General features: G+C 37.5%; 1 non-coding gene across 1 annotated transcript; it reads left to right on the top strand.

Annotated features, from left to right (window-relative positions):
* Positions 1-640: 640 nt before the first annotated feature.
* LOC129404707 (U11 spliceosomal RNA) lies at positions 641-780 on the top strand. Its single transcript, XR_008630071.1, has one exon. It is a non-coding gene; the product is annotated as a U11 spliceosomal RNA (small nuclear RNA).
* The last annotated feature ends 18193 nt before the right edge of the window (positions 781-18973 follow it).

Genomic DNA, 18973 nt, shown 5'->3' with positions numbered 1-18973 from the left:
ATATGCATATTCTTCATCCAAGTTGAGAAAGTTTCTTTCTTTATCTTAAAAAATGTTCAAATGGAATATTTTTAGGGTCTCATAAATAAAAGTAAAAGATGGTATCATTTCAGTTTGTAATAAGTTGAATTGTACCTTCCCTTCCAACCCATTTCAGATTTTGAATTTTTAATCCCCAGTATTTTAAAATATAACCATATTTGGATATAGTGTCATTGCCTACATGATTTGTTTTTTGTTGGGGGCATGGTTTGGTTTGGGACCACACCTAACAGTGCTCAGGTATTGCTCAGGGACCATGACTGGGTATGGTTGGCAAACCATACAGTGTCAGGGATTGAATCAATGTTGGCCACGTATAGGCAAACACCTTAACTTCTACACATTGCAGATATTCTTAAGGAAAGATGAGGTCCTACTGGAGTAGGGTGGGCCCCAACTTCTTTATAACTTTGTGTCCTCATTTAAAATTGCTATAGTATAGCAGGTAGGGTGTTTGCCTTTAGTTTTATTCACAACATCCCATATGGTCCTCTGAGCACTTCTAGGAGTAATTCCTGAGTGCAGAACCAGGAGCAACAGCTGAGCATCGTCATGTGTGACCCCCAACATCAACCCTCCCCCAAAAAAGTGCTGTGTGAGAAAGGGCTTCTGCCATCGGTGGCATATATAGGGCATATATAGCTCGCTTACTCTACATGCAGAATCGACATCAAAAGATTTTGGAAGCATAATTTTTTGACAGTAGGGCAGCTGGTGATTTTTGGTTCTAGCACCCCCAAAAAGAAAAAAAATCTGTGTGAAGGGATAGACACCCAACATAATGACTATACCACATAAACATAACGAGAGTGTCATGATAATACATAAGTTAGCCAAGGAATGCAGAAACAAACAATTCAGGAGTTAGGAGAGAGTCATGAATCAAGTATGTCTCACAACCTTCAAAAGAAACCAACCCTAGGGCTAGAGCAATAGTACAGTGGGTAGGGCATTTGCCTTGAAAGCAACTGACCCGGGTTCCATCACCAGCACCCTATGTAGTACCCCAATCACCAATAGAAGTAAATTCTAAGGTTTTTTTCTTATGCAATTCTACAAGTATCTTGTATGTCCTGGATATTAATCCCTTATCATATGGGTATTGGGTAAATATTCTTTCCCATTATGTGGGCTCTTTCCGTATTTTGGTCACTGTTTCTTTTGAAGTGCAGAAGCTTCTTAGTTTGATGTAGTCCCATTTGTTTATGTTTGCTTCCACTTGCATGGTCAGTGCTGTTTCGTCCTTAAAGATGCTTTTAGCTTCAATGTCATGGAGAGTTCTGCCTACATTTTCTTCTATGAACCTTATAGATTCATGTCTGATATTGAGGTCTTTAATCCACTTTGATCTGACTTTTGTGCCTGGCATTAGACAGAGGTCAGAGTTTATTGTTTTTGTAGGTAGCTATCCAGTTTTCCCAGAACCACTTGTTGAAGAGGCTTTCCTTGTTCCACTTCTCATTTCTTGCTCCTTTGTCAAAGATTAAGTGGTCATATTTGGGGGTCGGTGACAGGAAATTCGACTCTGTTTCATTGGTCTGCGGGTCTATTTTTATACCAATACCATGCTGTTTTAATTACTACTGCTTTGTAGTAGAGTTTGAAGTTGGGGAAGGTGATGCCACCCATATTTTTTTCCAAGGATTGCTTTAGCTATTCGTGGGGGTTTATTGTTTCATATAAATTTCGGGAGCATTTTGTCTATTTCTTTGAAAAATGTCATGGGTATCCTGATAGGGACTGCATTAAATTTGTATAGTGCTTTGGGCAGTATTGCCATTTTGATCATGTTAATTCTCCCTATCCATGAGCAGGGGATGTGTCTCCATTTCCTAGTGTCCTCTTTTATTTCTTGAAGTAGTGTTTTGTAATTTTCCTTGTATAGGTTCTTCATTCTTTGGTTAATCTGATTCCAAGGTACTTGATTTTCTGAGGTACTATTGTGAACGGTATTGTTTTTTAATGTCTCTTCTCTTTCATTATTTGTTTATAAGAAAGCCATCAAAAATGGAGAGAAGAAATGAACAGAAGTTTCCTCAAAAAAGAAATACAAATGGCTAAAAGGCACATGAAAAAATGTTCCACATCCCTAGTCATCAGGGAGATGCAAATCAAAACAACAATGAGATGTCATCTCACATCACAGAGATTGGCACACATTCAAAAGAACAAAAACAACCAGTTCTGGCGTGGATGTGGGAAAAAAGGGATGCTCCTTCACTGTTGGTGGGAATGCTAACTGGTCCATCCTTTCTGGAAAACAATATGGACAGTCCTTCAAAAACTAGAAATTGAGTTTCCATATGACCCCGCAATATCACTTCTGGGAATATATCTTGAGGATGCAAAAGAGCACAGTAGAAATGACATCTGTACCTATACATTTGTTGCAGCACTGTTCACAATAGCCAAAATATGAAAACAACCCAAGTGTCCTAAAACAGATGACTGGTTAAAGAAACTTTGGTACATCTACACAATGGAATACTATGCAGCTTTTAGGAGAGATGAAGTCATGAAATTTTCTTATAAGTGGATAAACATGGAAAGTATCATGCTAAGTGAAATGAGTCAGAAAGAGAGGGACAGACATAGAGGGACTGCACTCATTTGTGGAGTGTAGGGTAGCATCACATGAGGCTGACATCCAAGGACGGTAGATACGTGGCCAAGGGGTATTTCCCCATACCTGGAAGACTGCTTCATGAGAGAAGGGGAGAAGGCAGGTGGAATAGAGAAGGGATCACTAAGAAAATGATGGCTGGAGGAACCAGTTGGGATGGGAGATGCATGCCGAAAGTAGATAATGGTCCAAACATGATGACCTCTCAGTGTCTGTGTTGCAAGCTGTAATGCCCAAAAGTAGAGAGAGAGTATGGGGAATATTGTCTGCCATGGATTCAGGGGGAGGGTGGGAAAGGGGGGGTATACCCAGGATATTGGTGGTGGGGAATGTTCACTGGTGGAGGGATGGGTGTTTGATCATTGTGAGATTGTAACCCAAACATGAAAGCTTGTAACTATCTCACAGTGATTCAATAAAATTTTTAAAAAATTTTTTAAAAAAGAAGTAACTCCTGAATGCAAAGCTAGGAGAAACCCTAAGTATTGTAGGGTGTGCTCCCCAAAAAAACAAAGAAATGCAAAGAAAAGGAGAGCAAATAAAGAAACCAGCCTTACCAATGTTAGACTTTTGGTCTCTGGAATTATGAGCATCAAGTTTTTGTTTGTCACTCCATTTGTGGTATTTTGTAATGTAAAATCTAGAAAACTTGTGTAAGTCTCTATATCTTTACAATAACTTCCTTTAAGGGCTGGTGTAAATACTACTAAAGCTTTATTAGAAGAGCCAGAGATATAGTATAAGGATTAAGGTGCTTGCCTTGCATGAGTTCCATCTTAGTTCCATTACAGCACTATGAAAGCTGAGTTAAGAGTCAGAAGTAGTTATTGAGCACCACCAGTTGAGTTTCAACCTTTTTCTCTTCCCATAGCTAAAGGAAAAAAATATTTCTGAGAAATTGTGGCCAAGTAGATGTACCTAAATATATGTGATCCTGATATGAGTACTGTTGCTTAGTCAAAGAGTTTTGGGTCACCTAGTTCTGGCTTTGGTAGTGTAAGAGATCTTATGAATACAATTTTTAATTTGGCAACAGGGATTGAACTTGGGTCAGTCATGTGCAATGCAAGCACCCTATCTGCTGTACTATCACTCCAGCTCTGATATTTTCCTTTTTTATTTCTGATAGTCCATGTAACCTACCAATCTGCTTAGTGTGGCCAATATACTAGAGGTAGAGAGGGAGTAGGGAATCCCAGGATAAAATATTTAAGTCACTTTGCCAATAACATTGAGATACTGAGAGTAGTGTCCGGATGAAATGACAGCTCTATCATTGGCAATTCATTCCCTCTTATTAAAGAATCACTTCAGGTGCTGCAGAGATAGCAGTAGGGTATGGCATATGCCTTGCATGAATGAAATCCTACCAATAACCCGTAATTGCCAGGACTTCAGGGCACAAGCAGCACCAAATCCAGTTTCTTGAAAATATCCTGGAGTGATTTGGACCTCCTTAGGATACCTCCCATCCAAACTACATAAAACAAGTACTTCAGGGCTGAAAGGTAGTACAGCAGATAGGGTGCATGCTTATTTATACTTGATTGAGGTTTGATTTCCCATCACTGCTGGTATGACTACCTTGTTGGCTGAAAATCACTAGTAGGACCTTGAGTCTCCTGAACACTCCTGACCAGGAAGGGAAGGGAAAGATTTCACTAGTTTTTCGTAAGTAGTTTCAGGACTCCCCTACAACTAACGTTTGTAAATTTTCACATGTGTATTAATGTATGCATTAATTTAGGGAATGAATGTATTTTCAACAGGAGTTCAAAGTGAACCAGAAAAGGTGACCTCAAGATTAATTTGAGGGGGCTAGAGTGATAATACAGCAGGTAGTATGCTTGCCTTGCATTAACTGACCCAGGTTTGATTCCTAGCATCCTATATGGTCCCCTAAGTTTGCCGAGGAATGATCTCTGAGAGCAGAACCAGAAATAAACCCTGAACACCATCAGGTGTGATCCCCAAACAAATAAGAATAAGTTGAGGGGATTCAGGGTGTCACTTAGAGGTAAAGCTTCTGCTTTGTACACATGAGGCCAGAAGTTTGACCTGCTCTACATACTGAATGTGACCTCCAGTTCCCCACACTCAGAGAATGCAAGCTTTTCAACTGTACGTGAACATAGCTAAAAAATGCAATTCCCAATAAACATCACGACCAAGTGTTTGACCGATGGATATTATAACAACCAAGTAAAGAGAAAAAGAAAATACTTTACTGGGGCTGGAGTGATAGTACAGTGGGTAGGGCGTTTGCCTTGCATACAGCCAATCCGGGTTCGATTCCCAGCATTCCATATGGTCCCCCGAGCATCGCCGGGAGTTCCTGAGTGCAGAGCCAGGAGTAGCCCCTTGATCTTGAAGTGCTCTTCGAGCTATCAGGCCACCTGGTGGTGCTATGGGGGTGTACAGTGCCAGGTGTCAAACCCATTTCCTCACACATGACAGAATCTCTATTCCTTGGGCCCTGTCCCCTGTTACCATAGCACCAGATTTCATTTTCCTCCTAGCAATTTACAGGTATTTATTGATATTCCAGGGTTTTTTTCTTTTTTAAAAAATGACTCCTAGGGCCAGAGTAACAGTATAGTGGGAGGGGTACTTACTTTTAAGCATCTGACCTGAGTTTGACCCTCAGAACCCCATATGGTCTCCTGAGTTCCACCAAGCATGATCCTTGACTGCAGAGCAAGGACTAAACCATATGTGCACCCAAAATAAAATAAATAAATAGATAAGATTAAATCTGAATCCCTCATAAATTTCTTGAGAACTTTAACTGTATTTTATTTGCCACATGCAGAGAGTAGTTGGTTAAAATATGACTGTGGGTTGGCAGGCTACATTTTTTTAACAGGTGGATATTAAATTAACTTTCATGTTTTTGCAAACAGCACAAACATCAGACTCCTGACCAACTTTCCATTCTCACTATTCACTTTGAAGTCCTACTTCTCTGACATTCTCACCTGCTTTACTTGTGTCCCTGATTATGGGAATTCCCTCTTCCTTCACATTGTTCTTTCCCTTGTCCTGGGCCCATACCTTCACTTGAATTTCTTCACTTGTCTAAGCCATGGCCTTCAAGATGCCCATATTTCAAATAACACATAACTCATCACACTTTATACTCTTTATCTTTTCTTTTTTTTTTTTGCTTTTTGGGTCACAGCCGGCATTGCAGAGGAGTCACTCCTGGATTTGCACTCAGGAATTACTCCTGGTGGTGCTCAGGGAACCATATGGGATGCTGGGAATCAAACCTGGGTCGACCGCGTACAAGGTAAACACCTTACCCACTGTACTATCACTCCAGCCCCTACTCTTTTATCTTTTTAATCACACTTTATATTCTTTATCTTTTAGAGATTATCTTCATCGTTAAGACTATCCACCCCATCAAGAAGAAGCTATGTCTTTCTTTGTGACTTTTACATTCTGAAACATAGGAGGCTGCCCATCACATTACATTTACCTAATGAATGAAAGAATATGCAAAACAAGCAGATATCTGAGTCTATTTGCTACACTCTAGTGTCTCTTGCATTTATACTTCTTTGCCTTTATCCTAAAAATATAACAGTTCCACACACTAGGCATCAACACAGGATTTATCACCACCTTCTTATTCATTCTCAATTTCTGGATGTTAGGATATCCTGCAGTCCACAGCATCAGTGCAAAGTTAAAAACCTTCAGCCTCTTATTAGCTCTCAACATCTAATGAGTCACCACATGTGGTACTTGTTTAAAATTGTTTTGCTTTTTTTTCTAATTCATGATGCCAGATATCTGCTCTCTTGTGCCTTTAACAGAAAGTCTCCTTATTGCCAGCATTATTATGGTCAAAACTGGTGAATACACCTGCTGTCAGATTTTAGTGGATCTCATGGAGTGCAATCAGCTGTTGTTTGAGCTCTCTAATTTCAGCATTAGAATATTGCTAAATCAGATTCTGCCTGGCACAGAGAATTCTTACAGCCCAGAGGTACTGATAAGTTGTTTGACTCTTCTGAATTGGTATGATGCTGAAATTAGGATGATGGGCATGAGTATGACTAACCTCAGCTGGCTACTCCCTAATACTTAGGAAGAAGATGTCCAGAACTAAAAACATCAATGAACACTCTTTCTGATTACTGAAAAAGTTTCTGATTATTTAATAATGTGTTCTTATTCAAAGAGACCATCTATTATTGTTTCCAGGGATAAGTGGGGCACTCTGGACCAGGACTACAAGAAGCCAAATCTCAGCTTTTACAGTACTTGTCATGTGATTTAGGGAGTATCCTTTCCCTCAACTGCAAAATAGCAGATGATAGTAGTAGACAGTATTGTGCATGTTATGTGCTTAATACAGAACGTGTTATGTACTGTATTCTATATCTCTTTCTATGTCACCATCATCGACATCATTATTATTTCATTATGGTTCCTATGTAGTCAACAAGAATAGATAATTTTTTTCTTTGTATTGGGCTTTGGGGAACATCCATCAGTGCTCAGGCCTTACTCCTGTCATGAATCACTATTGGTGGATCCAGGGAACCACAAACAGTGCTAGGAACTGACCCACATTGGTCACGTGCCAGGCAAGTAGAAAATCGTTATACTATTGTTTCTATTGCTTCTTTTAAGTAGAAAATTAAAAATTTCATCAGAATTTAAAAATCCATGGCCTATTTTTGTGTGTACACAACAAATTAAATTTTAATTGCTTACACAATGTTTATTTTTTGCTTTGGACAAGTTATATAAAAATGGACAAATTATAAAAGTAGTTATATCAGTCTAGTAGTGGGCAACCATAAACACTATAAGCAAGTGCCATTACACCCATATGCTAGGAAGTTTGTCCTGTCCTTTAAAGAGATCCTTTAACACTTCTTAAAAAACTGGTTTCAAGGCTGTGAATTTTATAAACTGTTACTTGTTCATTAAGCTCTGTGTTCTTCCTTCAAATTTGAGTGATGATTTATGTGGATAGAGTATTCTTGGTGAGCTGCTCATTTTGTTGAGTTTTCGTACTATATCCCTCCATCCTCTTTTGACTCGTAGAGTCTCATTTGACAGATCTGTGAATTTTACGAACTTTCCTTTTTATGTAAATTCCTTTTATAATATTTTGCTTTCTTGTTTAATATTTGCAGATAAAAATACTAAATAAGAATTTACAAAAATGTAATAATTGTCTTAAATTTTATATTTCAACATCCAACCCCACCAGAAAATGGGGGGATGAAATGAACAGAAACTTTCTCAAGGAAGAAATCTGAATTGCTAAAAGACACATGAAAAAATGCTCCTCATCACTAATCATCAGGGAGATGAAGATCAAAACAATGAGATACCATCTCACACCACAGAGACTGGCCCACATCCAAAAGAACAAAAGCAACCGGTGTTGGTGTGGATGTGGGGAGAAAGGGACTCTCCTTCATTGCTGGTGAGAATGCCGACTGGTTCAGCCCTTTTGGAAAACAGTATGGATGCTTCTCAAAAAATTAGAAATTGACCTCCCATTTGACCCAGCAATACCACATCTTGGAATATGTCCTGGAGATGCAAAAAAGTATAGTAAAAGTGACATCTGCACCTATATGTTCATTGCAGCACTGTTTACAATAGCCAGAATCTGGAAAAAACCCAAGTGCCCAAGAACATATCACTGGTTAAAGAAACTTTGGTACATCTACATAATGAAATACTATGCAGCTGTTAGAAAAGATGAAGTCATGAAATTTGCATGTAGGTGGATCAACATGGAAAGTATCATGTTAAGTAAAATGAGTTAGAAGGAGAGGAACAGACATAGAAAGATTGCACTCATTTGTGGAATATAAAGTAACAGAATGGGAGACTAACACCCAAGAATAGTAGAGATAAGTACCAGGAGGATTACTCTATAGCTTCGAAGCTGGCCTCACATGCTAAGTGAAGAAGCAGCTCTGATAGAGAAGGGATCACTAAGTAAAGGGTGCTAGGCGGACCCACTAGGGATGGGAAATACGGGCTGAAAATAGACTATAGACTGAACATGATGCCTACTTAATACCTCTGTAGCAAACCACAACACCCAAAAAGAGAGAGAGAGAGAGCAAAAGGAAATGCCCTGCCACAGAGGCGGGGTAGAGTGAAGGGGACAGGGTGGGGGTGGTGGGAGGGATGCTGGGACCATTGGTGGTGGAAAATGGGCACTGGTGGAGGGATGGGTACTCGATCATTGTATGATTGAAACGCAAGCATGAAAATTTATAAGTCTGTAACTTTATCTCACGGTCATTCACTATAGAAAGAAAGAAAAGAAAGAAAGAAAGAAAGAAAGAAAGAAAGAAAGAAAGAAAGAAAGAAAGAAAGAAAGAAAGAAAGAAAGAAAGAAAGAAAGAAAGAAAGAAAGAAAGAAAGGAAAGAAAGAAAGAGGGAGAGAAAGAAAGAAAGAAAGAAAGAAAGAAAGAAAGAAAGAAAGAAAGAAAGAAAGAAAGAAAGAAAGAAAGAAAGAAAGAAAGAAAAAGAAAAATTACCTCAGAAGCTAAAAATAAAAATTTATATTTTTGGCATATGGGTTCCTTCTCTCTTCTTTCTCATTGAAAACAACATAAAAACCAATGAATACCACATAGAACCAGAAGCATAAGAAATACGTTAAAGAGAGGGATACTATTGGGGAGGAAGGATGCCAGGAATTTTTTATTTAACTGTCAAAAATAATTTGAGAAACAGTGGAAGCGTTTTTTACATAGTTTTTCAGGGGTACTAGGAGAAAGAATATTATCAAATCTTTCATATTAAATGCAATGTTGTCTTGTAATATCTTAGAGTTTTTAATGTTTTTATGTTATTTTGTTAACACGAATAAACAGAGGCTGTTATGTTCACATTATAACTTTTCATTTTTTACACAAATAAAATTCTTTCCTCCTTTGTGTAGTAAAGACTTCACTTAACCATATCCTAGTTTTTATTGTAGCCTCACCTTTTAATTAATCTGCTTGAATTCTTGAGGGTATTTAGTGGGTAATATATGTACTTTTTTTTGGTTTATGCAATTATATTGTTTGAATTTTTTGTTCTTTGATATAATGATATGTTTAAATCTAGTTTCCTAGACCAACAGAAAAGTGTTGCAACAAGTTCTGTGATGCATACATTAATCTTAGGTAACCTGCCAAAGCAGTAAATAGCATGAAACCTAGAGCCTCAAGGACCCAAATCAGTTCTAATGTATTCATTGCTTTAAGAGACTGCTATTGACTGATGAACACATCATTGGTCTTCAAAAAGTTTAAACAAAATGGAATTCTGTGTTAAAATTTTCAAAACAATATTGTATTTCTTCTCCCCTTTTGGAGATACTGACATTTCCACTAATCATACTTTCCTGGCCTGAAAGATATCTTTCCAGGGTTAAAGCACTTTGAAGACAGTGGAACCTGATTTCACAGTGAAACTGGTTTGATCCCTCTCATTGCATATGATTCCCTAAGAACTGCTAGCAGTGATCCCTAAACACCACCAGGTAGTGACAAAAACAAATAATAATAATAATAATAATAATAATAATATTGATCATGTATTTTTTGTTTAAAAATTATACATTTTCATTACCAAAATGAAGATTAAAAGATAGAAAAAGACAAAACAGACAAATTAATAGTTCTATTATCAGAAGTTACTATCAGAAATTCTACTATTAGAAGATACAGTAAGTTACTCTATCTTCTAGGGGTCCTATACACTCTTAAAACAATTTTGTCCTCAATAGTAATAAAATCTAACATTTCCCCCACAATATGATCACTCTCTTTATTTGTGAAATACAAATAAATATAAAGATATCACATCTGTCACCTCTGCTTTTGTCTCACCCCCAAAACTCAGGGTCTAGGCTTATAGTTCAGTAGAAGAATACTTAGTCTATCTGAGGTCCTGCTTCCTTCCCTGACTGCAAAAATAAAACAACCAAAAAAGAAAAAAAATACCCTGAACACGTCTACATATTATCCATGATCTGGGGCCCAGTTCAAATTGTATATTGATGTTTTAATTCTTTATATTGGTTATTTGTAACTAGCTATATGTGTTTTATTTGTAAATATATCTTATTACATATAAAATTCTTGAGGATAATATAGTAGTCAAGACTCATCTGGTTATTAGTGATAAAATCACAACTTAAGCAAAAACAATTTCTGGTTCAGAACACTGAGCAGTCGAAAGGACATTAGATATGACTGGATTCTGTGGTCCAGTTTCTCTCCTTCTTATATAAAAGTATCTTTTTTTTTGCATTATGGGTCACACTCGGCGATGCACAGGGGTTACTCCTGGCTCTGCACTCAGAAATTACTCCTGGAGGTGCTCAGGGTACCATATAAGATGCTGAGAATCAAACCTGGGTCAGCTGCATGCAAGGCAAATACCCTACCTGCTGTACTATTGTTCCAGGCCCAGAAGCATATCTTTTTACTAAATAATTCCTTTTGAAATCGAACTTTTTCTTTTTAGTATGGCAGAGAAGTCCAAAGTGTGACTGTTAGTGGATTTTCTTAGCTAATTTTATGTATCTTGAAGTCATTATCGAACTACACAAAATGAAGCTATTAATTTGCAGGCCTGATTTTTGTGCCCTATGTTTTGATCTTCCAAAAGCTATACTTTGTTTCATCTACCTGCTCCTCTAGATTCTGATCATTGCTCTTTTCTTTGGCCAGGGTTGGTAGAGGCTATCAACACTTCACCTCAGTACTTTTACTAAATCCTACCTTTCTACCTTTAAATTCTTGTCTGCTAAAATCTCCTTAAATTACCCAGTTTTATATGATATGTGTAATTGGGTACCCTGTTGGGTCATTGATATTTGCAAATAAAATGGAAAACAAGAAAAATCCATTTTCTGATAAAGTATTTAGCATATGGGCGGCTGAGGGGAGGAAGGTTGGTTTCTTGACAACTATATCTTCGAAACTTATAATCTTCATACTCTAACATTTGACCTACTAAAGCTGCCCTCGATGGTTACTTTCATGGCATTTTTATTGGTATGCAAATTTATTTTTGAGAAGAAACTATTCCGGTCCATTTACCAATAAGTAGTATTTCCTAATTCTAATATTTGGGAAAAGCTTCTCTCTGAGACAAGGAAAGCTAAGTCTTTTGGACTTTTGTTTAGACATAGGCTTTTTCCTAATGAAGAGAAAGAGAGCAGAAAAATATGTTTCATTATCATAACTGCATTAAAATCTTTTTAATGAATGTGTTTTAAGGAAATAGTTAAACAATTTCATTTGTGTTAGTCTTGAATGGCAAAGTATACTTGCGGTTTGAAAAAAGGAAAGTGTTTCTCTCATTCCAATTAAAGCTAATTAATACTAAGATATTCAAATGAACGTCTGGAAGCATTGTTGCCAGGTATATAGTTGCATCATGTTCTTTGGTTTTCAAGTAAATTACTTTTGAAATGAAGGTAAAATGTATTATTTTCTTTCCACTGTGACATTTACTCCCAACCTGCTTATACCGAATGCAGCTGCTGTGTAAGTCAGCGCTTTTGCTTTTGCTTTCTTTTTCTTTCTCTTCTCATTTAAAGGCATATATGCAAGTCATCTGACCCAGGTTGTACATGAGTTATACAGCATATGGTTGGGGTAAAGAACATCGAATCTTTTGTTCAACAGTTTTTGTATTTCTTTCCAGTCTTTTGCTTCTCTGGTCCTCAAATAAGGCTAATTACAAAGGGGAAAAAAAGGGAAAAAAAGGTGGTACTGGTGGAGAGGGAGCCTTTAAAACCATTCCTTTTGCAGTGTGGAACAAAAGAGCGTACCAAGGGCATGGCTAGGCCTCAACAAAAAAGAAAAGAGAAAAATCACCTAATGAGGATGTCGAGATAAGTGCTTGTGAAGAAAACTGGCAAAAAGAGCTTTTAGTCTAAAATCCATAAATAAGTGTGCATCAGATGGGTACTAGAACATTTTTAACAAGATAGGCCATGGAAACTACCATCCTATGCAAGAGCTACACACCTTTTAAAAAAACTCCTTTTTTTTTCACAAGACATTTTTCTTTCAAAAATTAATTTACAAAGAAATGCTTGAAAATTAAGATGTTTTATTCATGTCCCTGAATCCATTATAGTGTGGCTATCTAATAAAAAGTTATTCTTGAGATATAATTATCCATGATGTGGCTTCGACAAGGTCAGAGGTTTTGCACGAGCATATGAGGAAGTTGTTCATGAAGAAAAGCCAAAGGAGATGTTGACCATGCAGACTGCTATTGCAATTTCATTTTCGAAATGAGAGAAGCAGCGGATATATTTGAAGTTAATTAATTTCTATGGTGCTTCTGATTTTTTTCTGATGTGTTTAAGTCTTGCTATAGGTGTAGCAAAGCAATAGAGGTTAGAGTTTTGACCCAAAAGTATAGTAATACCAAAGAATCACAGATATTTAAGCGTTGGAAAGAGCTTACAGTTAATTATCTCTTTGAAATATAAGGATGGAACAAGAGGAGTCTAAGAAGAAAGAAATGTATTATTTCTATGAATTTTTGAGTTTTTTATTTTTTTATTCAGTCACTGTAATTTACAAAGTTTTTGATCATTGAGTTTCAGGTATACAATGTTCCAACAACAATCCCACAACTTGTGTTGACTTTCTTCCACCAATGTCCTCAGGCTCCCTCCCGTCCTACAGCCTGCTTCCTTGACAGCCACATTTTTAAGTTTGGTTCTTGTAGTTTGGATCTCATTCTTAGTGTTGTCAGCTCTATGGTTTAATTACGTCCATATACCACACCTCTGCACACTAAGGAGGTGTATACTGGAGGCCTCTCACCCTTATCCTTCTTATCTACCATCTATTTCTTCTTACTTTCCCCTTTGGTTTATTTCCTTTCCTATTCTAGAATTTAGGGTCAAGAATTATCTAGATATTCCCCCAACCCCACTGTAATACCTTGTATCCCTTCATCCTGCTATTCTATATATCACAGATAAATGAGATCATCAAGTATCTGTCCTTTTGACTCACTTTACTTAACATGGTATCCTCCAATTCCATCCAAGTTTCGGTAAATTGAATGATTTTATCATTACTAGCGGCTGCATAGCATTCCAGTTTCAACATATAACAAACCTAACAGCTGTTGTTGACACCTGGGTTCATTCCATATCCTAGCTATTGTGCAAAATGCTACAACTAATACAGGTGTGCATAGTTATTTTGAATTAATGTTTTTATATCCTGTACGTAGTTCCCTGGGGGTAGGAATTTATATAGGAATTCATGTCTTAGCAACCTTAATGAGCTGTAGTGAAATTGCTGGATCACGTGATAGCTCTATTCCTACTTTTCTCAAAAACATCTACACTGATTTCTTAGGGGTTAAACCAAGCAACATTCCCCAAAGCATTGTATATGAGTTCCTTTTCTACCACATCCCCAATGCATATCATTCTGTTTTTCTTGATATGTGCCATTCTTAGTTGTGTGAGATGATATCTTATTGTTGTCTTGATTTGTATTTCTCTGATAATAAATGATGAGCTTTTAAAGTTTGTATGGAATTATAAAACATCCATGCTAGCCAAAGCCATACTGAGAAATAAGAAATTGGCTGGTAGCTCATTGCCTAACTTGAAACTATAGTATAAATCTGTAGAGATTAAACAGCATGATAGTGGGAAAAGATAGAAAGGAACTTTCTAGAGGAAACAACTTAAGGTATAATAACTTTAAGAAAGATTAATTATGTTGTGTATTTGACTCGAATGTATTGATTTTAGTTTATATGACAAAGAATATTGTAATATAGCAATATATGTCTTATATATGATGGCCTTAAACTGCAACACATATATGAAATAAATAAATATATATGTATATACATATATACATATATATATGTAATGTGCATGGGAGAGCCTGGCAAGCTCTCCGGAGCGTATTCATATGCCAAAGCCAGTAACAATGATGGGTCTCATTGCCCTGACCCTGAAAGAGCTTCCAATATGACGCTGTTGGGAAGGACGAGTAAAGAGAGGCTTCTAAAATCTCAGGGCTAGCTGGAGCTGTTGCTCAAGAAACAGACCCTTTGCTCCTAAAGACTATGATCCAAGAGATCTTCTAACACATTTTGTCACCCAGAGTGGCTTCTTACAGAAATGCATCTAGACTGTGATCTGTACTACGACTATGTGCCCCCCCGGGAGGGATTTTCCCTCTCCACCCTGTTTTTCTGCGCAGAAAATGGCGGCGGTGGTATCATCCACGTGGCGAGAACCACCCCCTAAGACTTCCACCCAGAGGCATGAATTTTGCAATATTGTGGCTCATAGGCAATCATGGGAAGGGGGCGTTACCAGCACGCCCTCGGCCCAGATAAGATCCGGAGCTGCTGCTCCCGAAACAAACCCTCTGCTCCTAAAGACTATGATCCAAGAGGTCTTCTAACCCATTTTGGCACCCACAGTGGCTTCTTACAGAAATTCATCTAGACTGTGAACTGAACTAAAATATCAGAAATCCAGCGGCCGCGCGAGCTCATAGAATCTTCATTCTCAGCAATGAAAAGAAATTATTAAATGCTAAAAAAAAAAGCAAAAAAAAAAAAGAAATTATTAAATGTTGCCTTTTCAGCAGGCCTGATTGTTGGGAGGAAATTCCAAACAATAGTGAGTTCTCTATTGAAATATTGAATGTATTCAAAGTATAGAGAGAATAAAATGAAGATCATTAGCTACTTAGGTGGGGGCTGGGCGGGAGGGGGTATATTGGGGTTCTTGGTGGTGGAACATGTGCACTGGTGAAGGGATGGGGGTTCAATCATTGTATCACTGAGACTTAAACCTGAAAGCTTTGTATTTTTTTTCTCACGGTGATTCAATATAATAAAATAAAATTTAAAAAATAAATAAAAATAATAAAATCTCAGGACTAGGACAAATGGAGACATCACTGAGATCACTCTTAGAGGGCTTAGGGGACCATATTGGGTGCCAGGGATTAAACCCAGGTTAGCTGTGTACAAGCAAATACCCTACCTGCTGTACTCTCACTTCAGCTCTAAAAATGTGGCATTTTAATTTGCATTTTCCCCTTTTCTTCAATTGTCCAAAAATAATAATTTTAGTACCTGGATTAAAATACCTGTACAAATGAGACAAGCTGGTTTATCTTATTTGTACAGCAGACAAAAATAGTATCTGCTGAAAAGTTTATTATTATACTAAGGTGAGAAAATATTTGTACATTGTTTAGCACACTGTTTGGTGTATGGTAAGCAATTTATGAACAATAACTGTAGTTACAGTTTTGATTTAATTGCAGTCCCCAATATCAATACTGTCTTAAAAAATCCTCTCCGACTCAATGCCAATCCTCAGTCTTCTCAGTCTTATGCCATAAATAATCTTCAATCCTCTCAGCCTCCATACATGAATATGTAGTTGACTCATAGTAATCATTTTTTTCTGTTAATATTAATATTTTAACCCCCCTAAATCCCTAACTACCTGTAAAGATAACAAAATCAAGGTAGCTTAAAAAATTCAGGCATGATTGGGATTGGAAAGTAGTACAGGGGTTAAGTTTTTTATATTACATAGTCAACCCCAGTTCAATCCATGACACTGCACATAGTCTGCTGAGCACCTCCTGAGTAACCCTGAAAATCAGCAGGTATGACCAAAAATAAATCACTGTCACTGTCATGTCGTTGCTCATCGATTTGCTCGAACGAGCACCAGTAACGTCTCCATTGTGACTCATTGTTACTGTTTTTGGCATATCAAATACACCACAGGTAGCTTGCCAGGCTCTGTCATGCGGGCAAGATACTCTTGGTAGCTTGCCGGGCTTTCCAAGAGGGGCAGAAGAATCTAACCTGGGTCGGCCGCGTGCAAGGTGAATGCCCTAGCCACTGCGCTATCACTCCAGACTAAGAGTAGCACTATAGTACTGTCATCCAATTGATTTGCTTGAGCAGGTCCTAGTAACGTCTCCATTGTGAGACTTGTTGTTACTGTTTTTGGCATATTGAATCCACCATGGGTAGCTTGCCAGGCTCTGCTGTGTGGGCGAGATACTCTCGGTAGCTTGCCAGGCTCTCCAAGAGAGACAGAGGAATCAAACCTGAGTTGGCCGTGTGCAAGGCACCCTACCCGCTGTGCTATCGCTCCAGTTCAGCCAAAAACAAGTAAAATACAAAAAAAAAAAAAAAACAAACAAAGTGGGGCTGGAGAGACAGTACAGTCGATAAGGCACTTGCCTTGCACTTTCATCCCTGGCACCCACTATGGTCATGGAAGACCTGCCAGGAAACATAATGAGCACAGAACCAGGAGTAAGCCCTCAATACTTTTGCAAGGCATATCTTAAATCCACCCATCCCCAAATAAGTTTAGGCATGGTTATATCTGAAACCTTTATAAAGCAGTCACACGTTATCTAAAATTTGAATACACACAAGTAGGAGAGCTATGATCCCTAATCTCTGGTACAGGTCATTCAAATAATCCACATTTAAAGGAACATTTTTTAAAAAAACTAATGAGTATTTCTCCCTAAAGTACTGAATCCTCCACCAGTTTCCATGCTAGTGATATATCTAAGAAAATTAGTGAATCTGAAAAATGTGAAAAATATACTTGCATTATTTTTTAAAACAGTTGGGGCCTGTAGGTACAGTGTCACTATCTGGGGGATACTAAAGTGATGTTTGCTGCTGTTTAATTCATTATGTGTGACTTCTATACTGATCTAGTCTGCCTGGTCACTGCTCACTAGGTGCAAATAAAGCCTTCCAACTATGGCAAGGACCAAACGTACTCACAAATGTCCGATAGACCTTAAGAACATTATTGCTTTTATTGAGCATCACTGTTCTTTAATAGAGCATTGTTTCCTAAGTATAGCTCATTTTATCTTTCATCATTGTAGCTGACAAGTAACTTTCCTGTGCTGTGTGACCTGCAAGGAATTATGGGAGTATCTAAGAAAGAATTGTATGTTTATGTTGTTAGGTTAAAAACCACTACACAATATACTTATGCAGTGACCAAGAATTAGCTGCTTTTTAGAATGAGTGACCCACAGTGGAAGAACTAAAACATTCTCTTTCTTCTTAACTCGAAGTACTTTCAGTTATAATTTAGGACATTTTACAGAGATACTGTGATACCAAAATTGTAATTGACTTTCAGAGAGCAGACTTTAGCTTTTCAATGCCCCAGAGGCATGTGATTTTTGCATTAATATGCACTTTGTCGAATCTCATTGCTTAATTAGGATCCAGAGTTCCTGTGATAGTTGGATACTTCTGGGTTTTTTCCTCCTGACAAAAATTTCATAATACAATATTACCTAGATAATTTCATAATGAACAGTTCAAGACTTCAAATTAATTAATACATGTTCTTAATATAGAAACACTGTGACAGATGTTCATCAAGAAAATCTCCAAGAGATTATAATTATTTACTTATTTATCTAGTCATTTACTTATTTATCTAGGATTATAGAAAAGAAATCAAGGAGGAAAAGTTTTGAGAAAAATATGGAAGAATCTCTTAAGAGAGAGACATAAAGTTACTCAAAAAGAAATGAAATATTTTACATTGATCTTTATTTTTTTGCCTGAGTTTTCCTGTTTACATTGTGTGTAGGTAGGGGTTGCATTCACCCCATAATTTGTAAGATTTGCTTACAGCTTTCTAAAATTTCTCAGCAAGTCTTTCTGTGACACAATGTTAATTTTTATGGTCCCTTGAAAAGCTCACTTTTCAGCACTGAGATCCTGGGAAATACTGATGCATGGTTTAACGTGATTATTTTTTCCATGGAGGTTGTGGCTGGGCAACTCCAAAGCAATGCCCAGGGGCTACTCAAGGTAATACTTGTTCAGTGGATTTAGATGATCCAGTGTTTGGGGCAGATGGCAATGCAATTCCATTTAGACCCAGCGTCAGGGGCCACTAGGGCTACATTTGTTTGGTATTTGGAGGTTCATATGGTGCTGTGGATTTAACTTGAAGCCTTAAATATGCACTCCCTGACCCCTAGAATGTAATTGTCAATGGCACATCATCTTTATGTGTGACTTCTATACTGAGCAGCACTGTCCTTTAAGTGAAGTGAGGTGAGATGGTCAACTGTAGGGCTATGTCCTTTCTTCCTCTGGAATAGCTTGGAAATGTTTCAATAAAGATGCTTCTAGTCATATGCACCATTGCTCAGTACACTTTTTATCTAAGTGGAGCAGTGGGAATGAGGTCTGGCCAATGTAAGCATAGATATTCACTTC

Source organism: Sorex araneus, chromosome 4 (genome assembly GCF_027595985.1).
Source record: "Sorex araneus isolate mSorAra2 chromosome 4, mSorAra2.pri, whole genome shotgun sequence".
In the NCBI taxonomy this organism is placed as follows: domain Eukaryota; kingdom Metazoa; phylum Chordata; class Mammalia; order Eulipotyphla; family Soricidae; genus Sorex; species Sorex araneus.
Note: the sequence above shows the minus strand (reverse complement) of the source record. Positions and strands in the feature narration are given on the sequence as shown.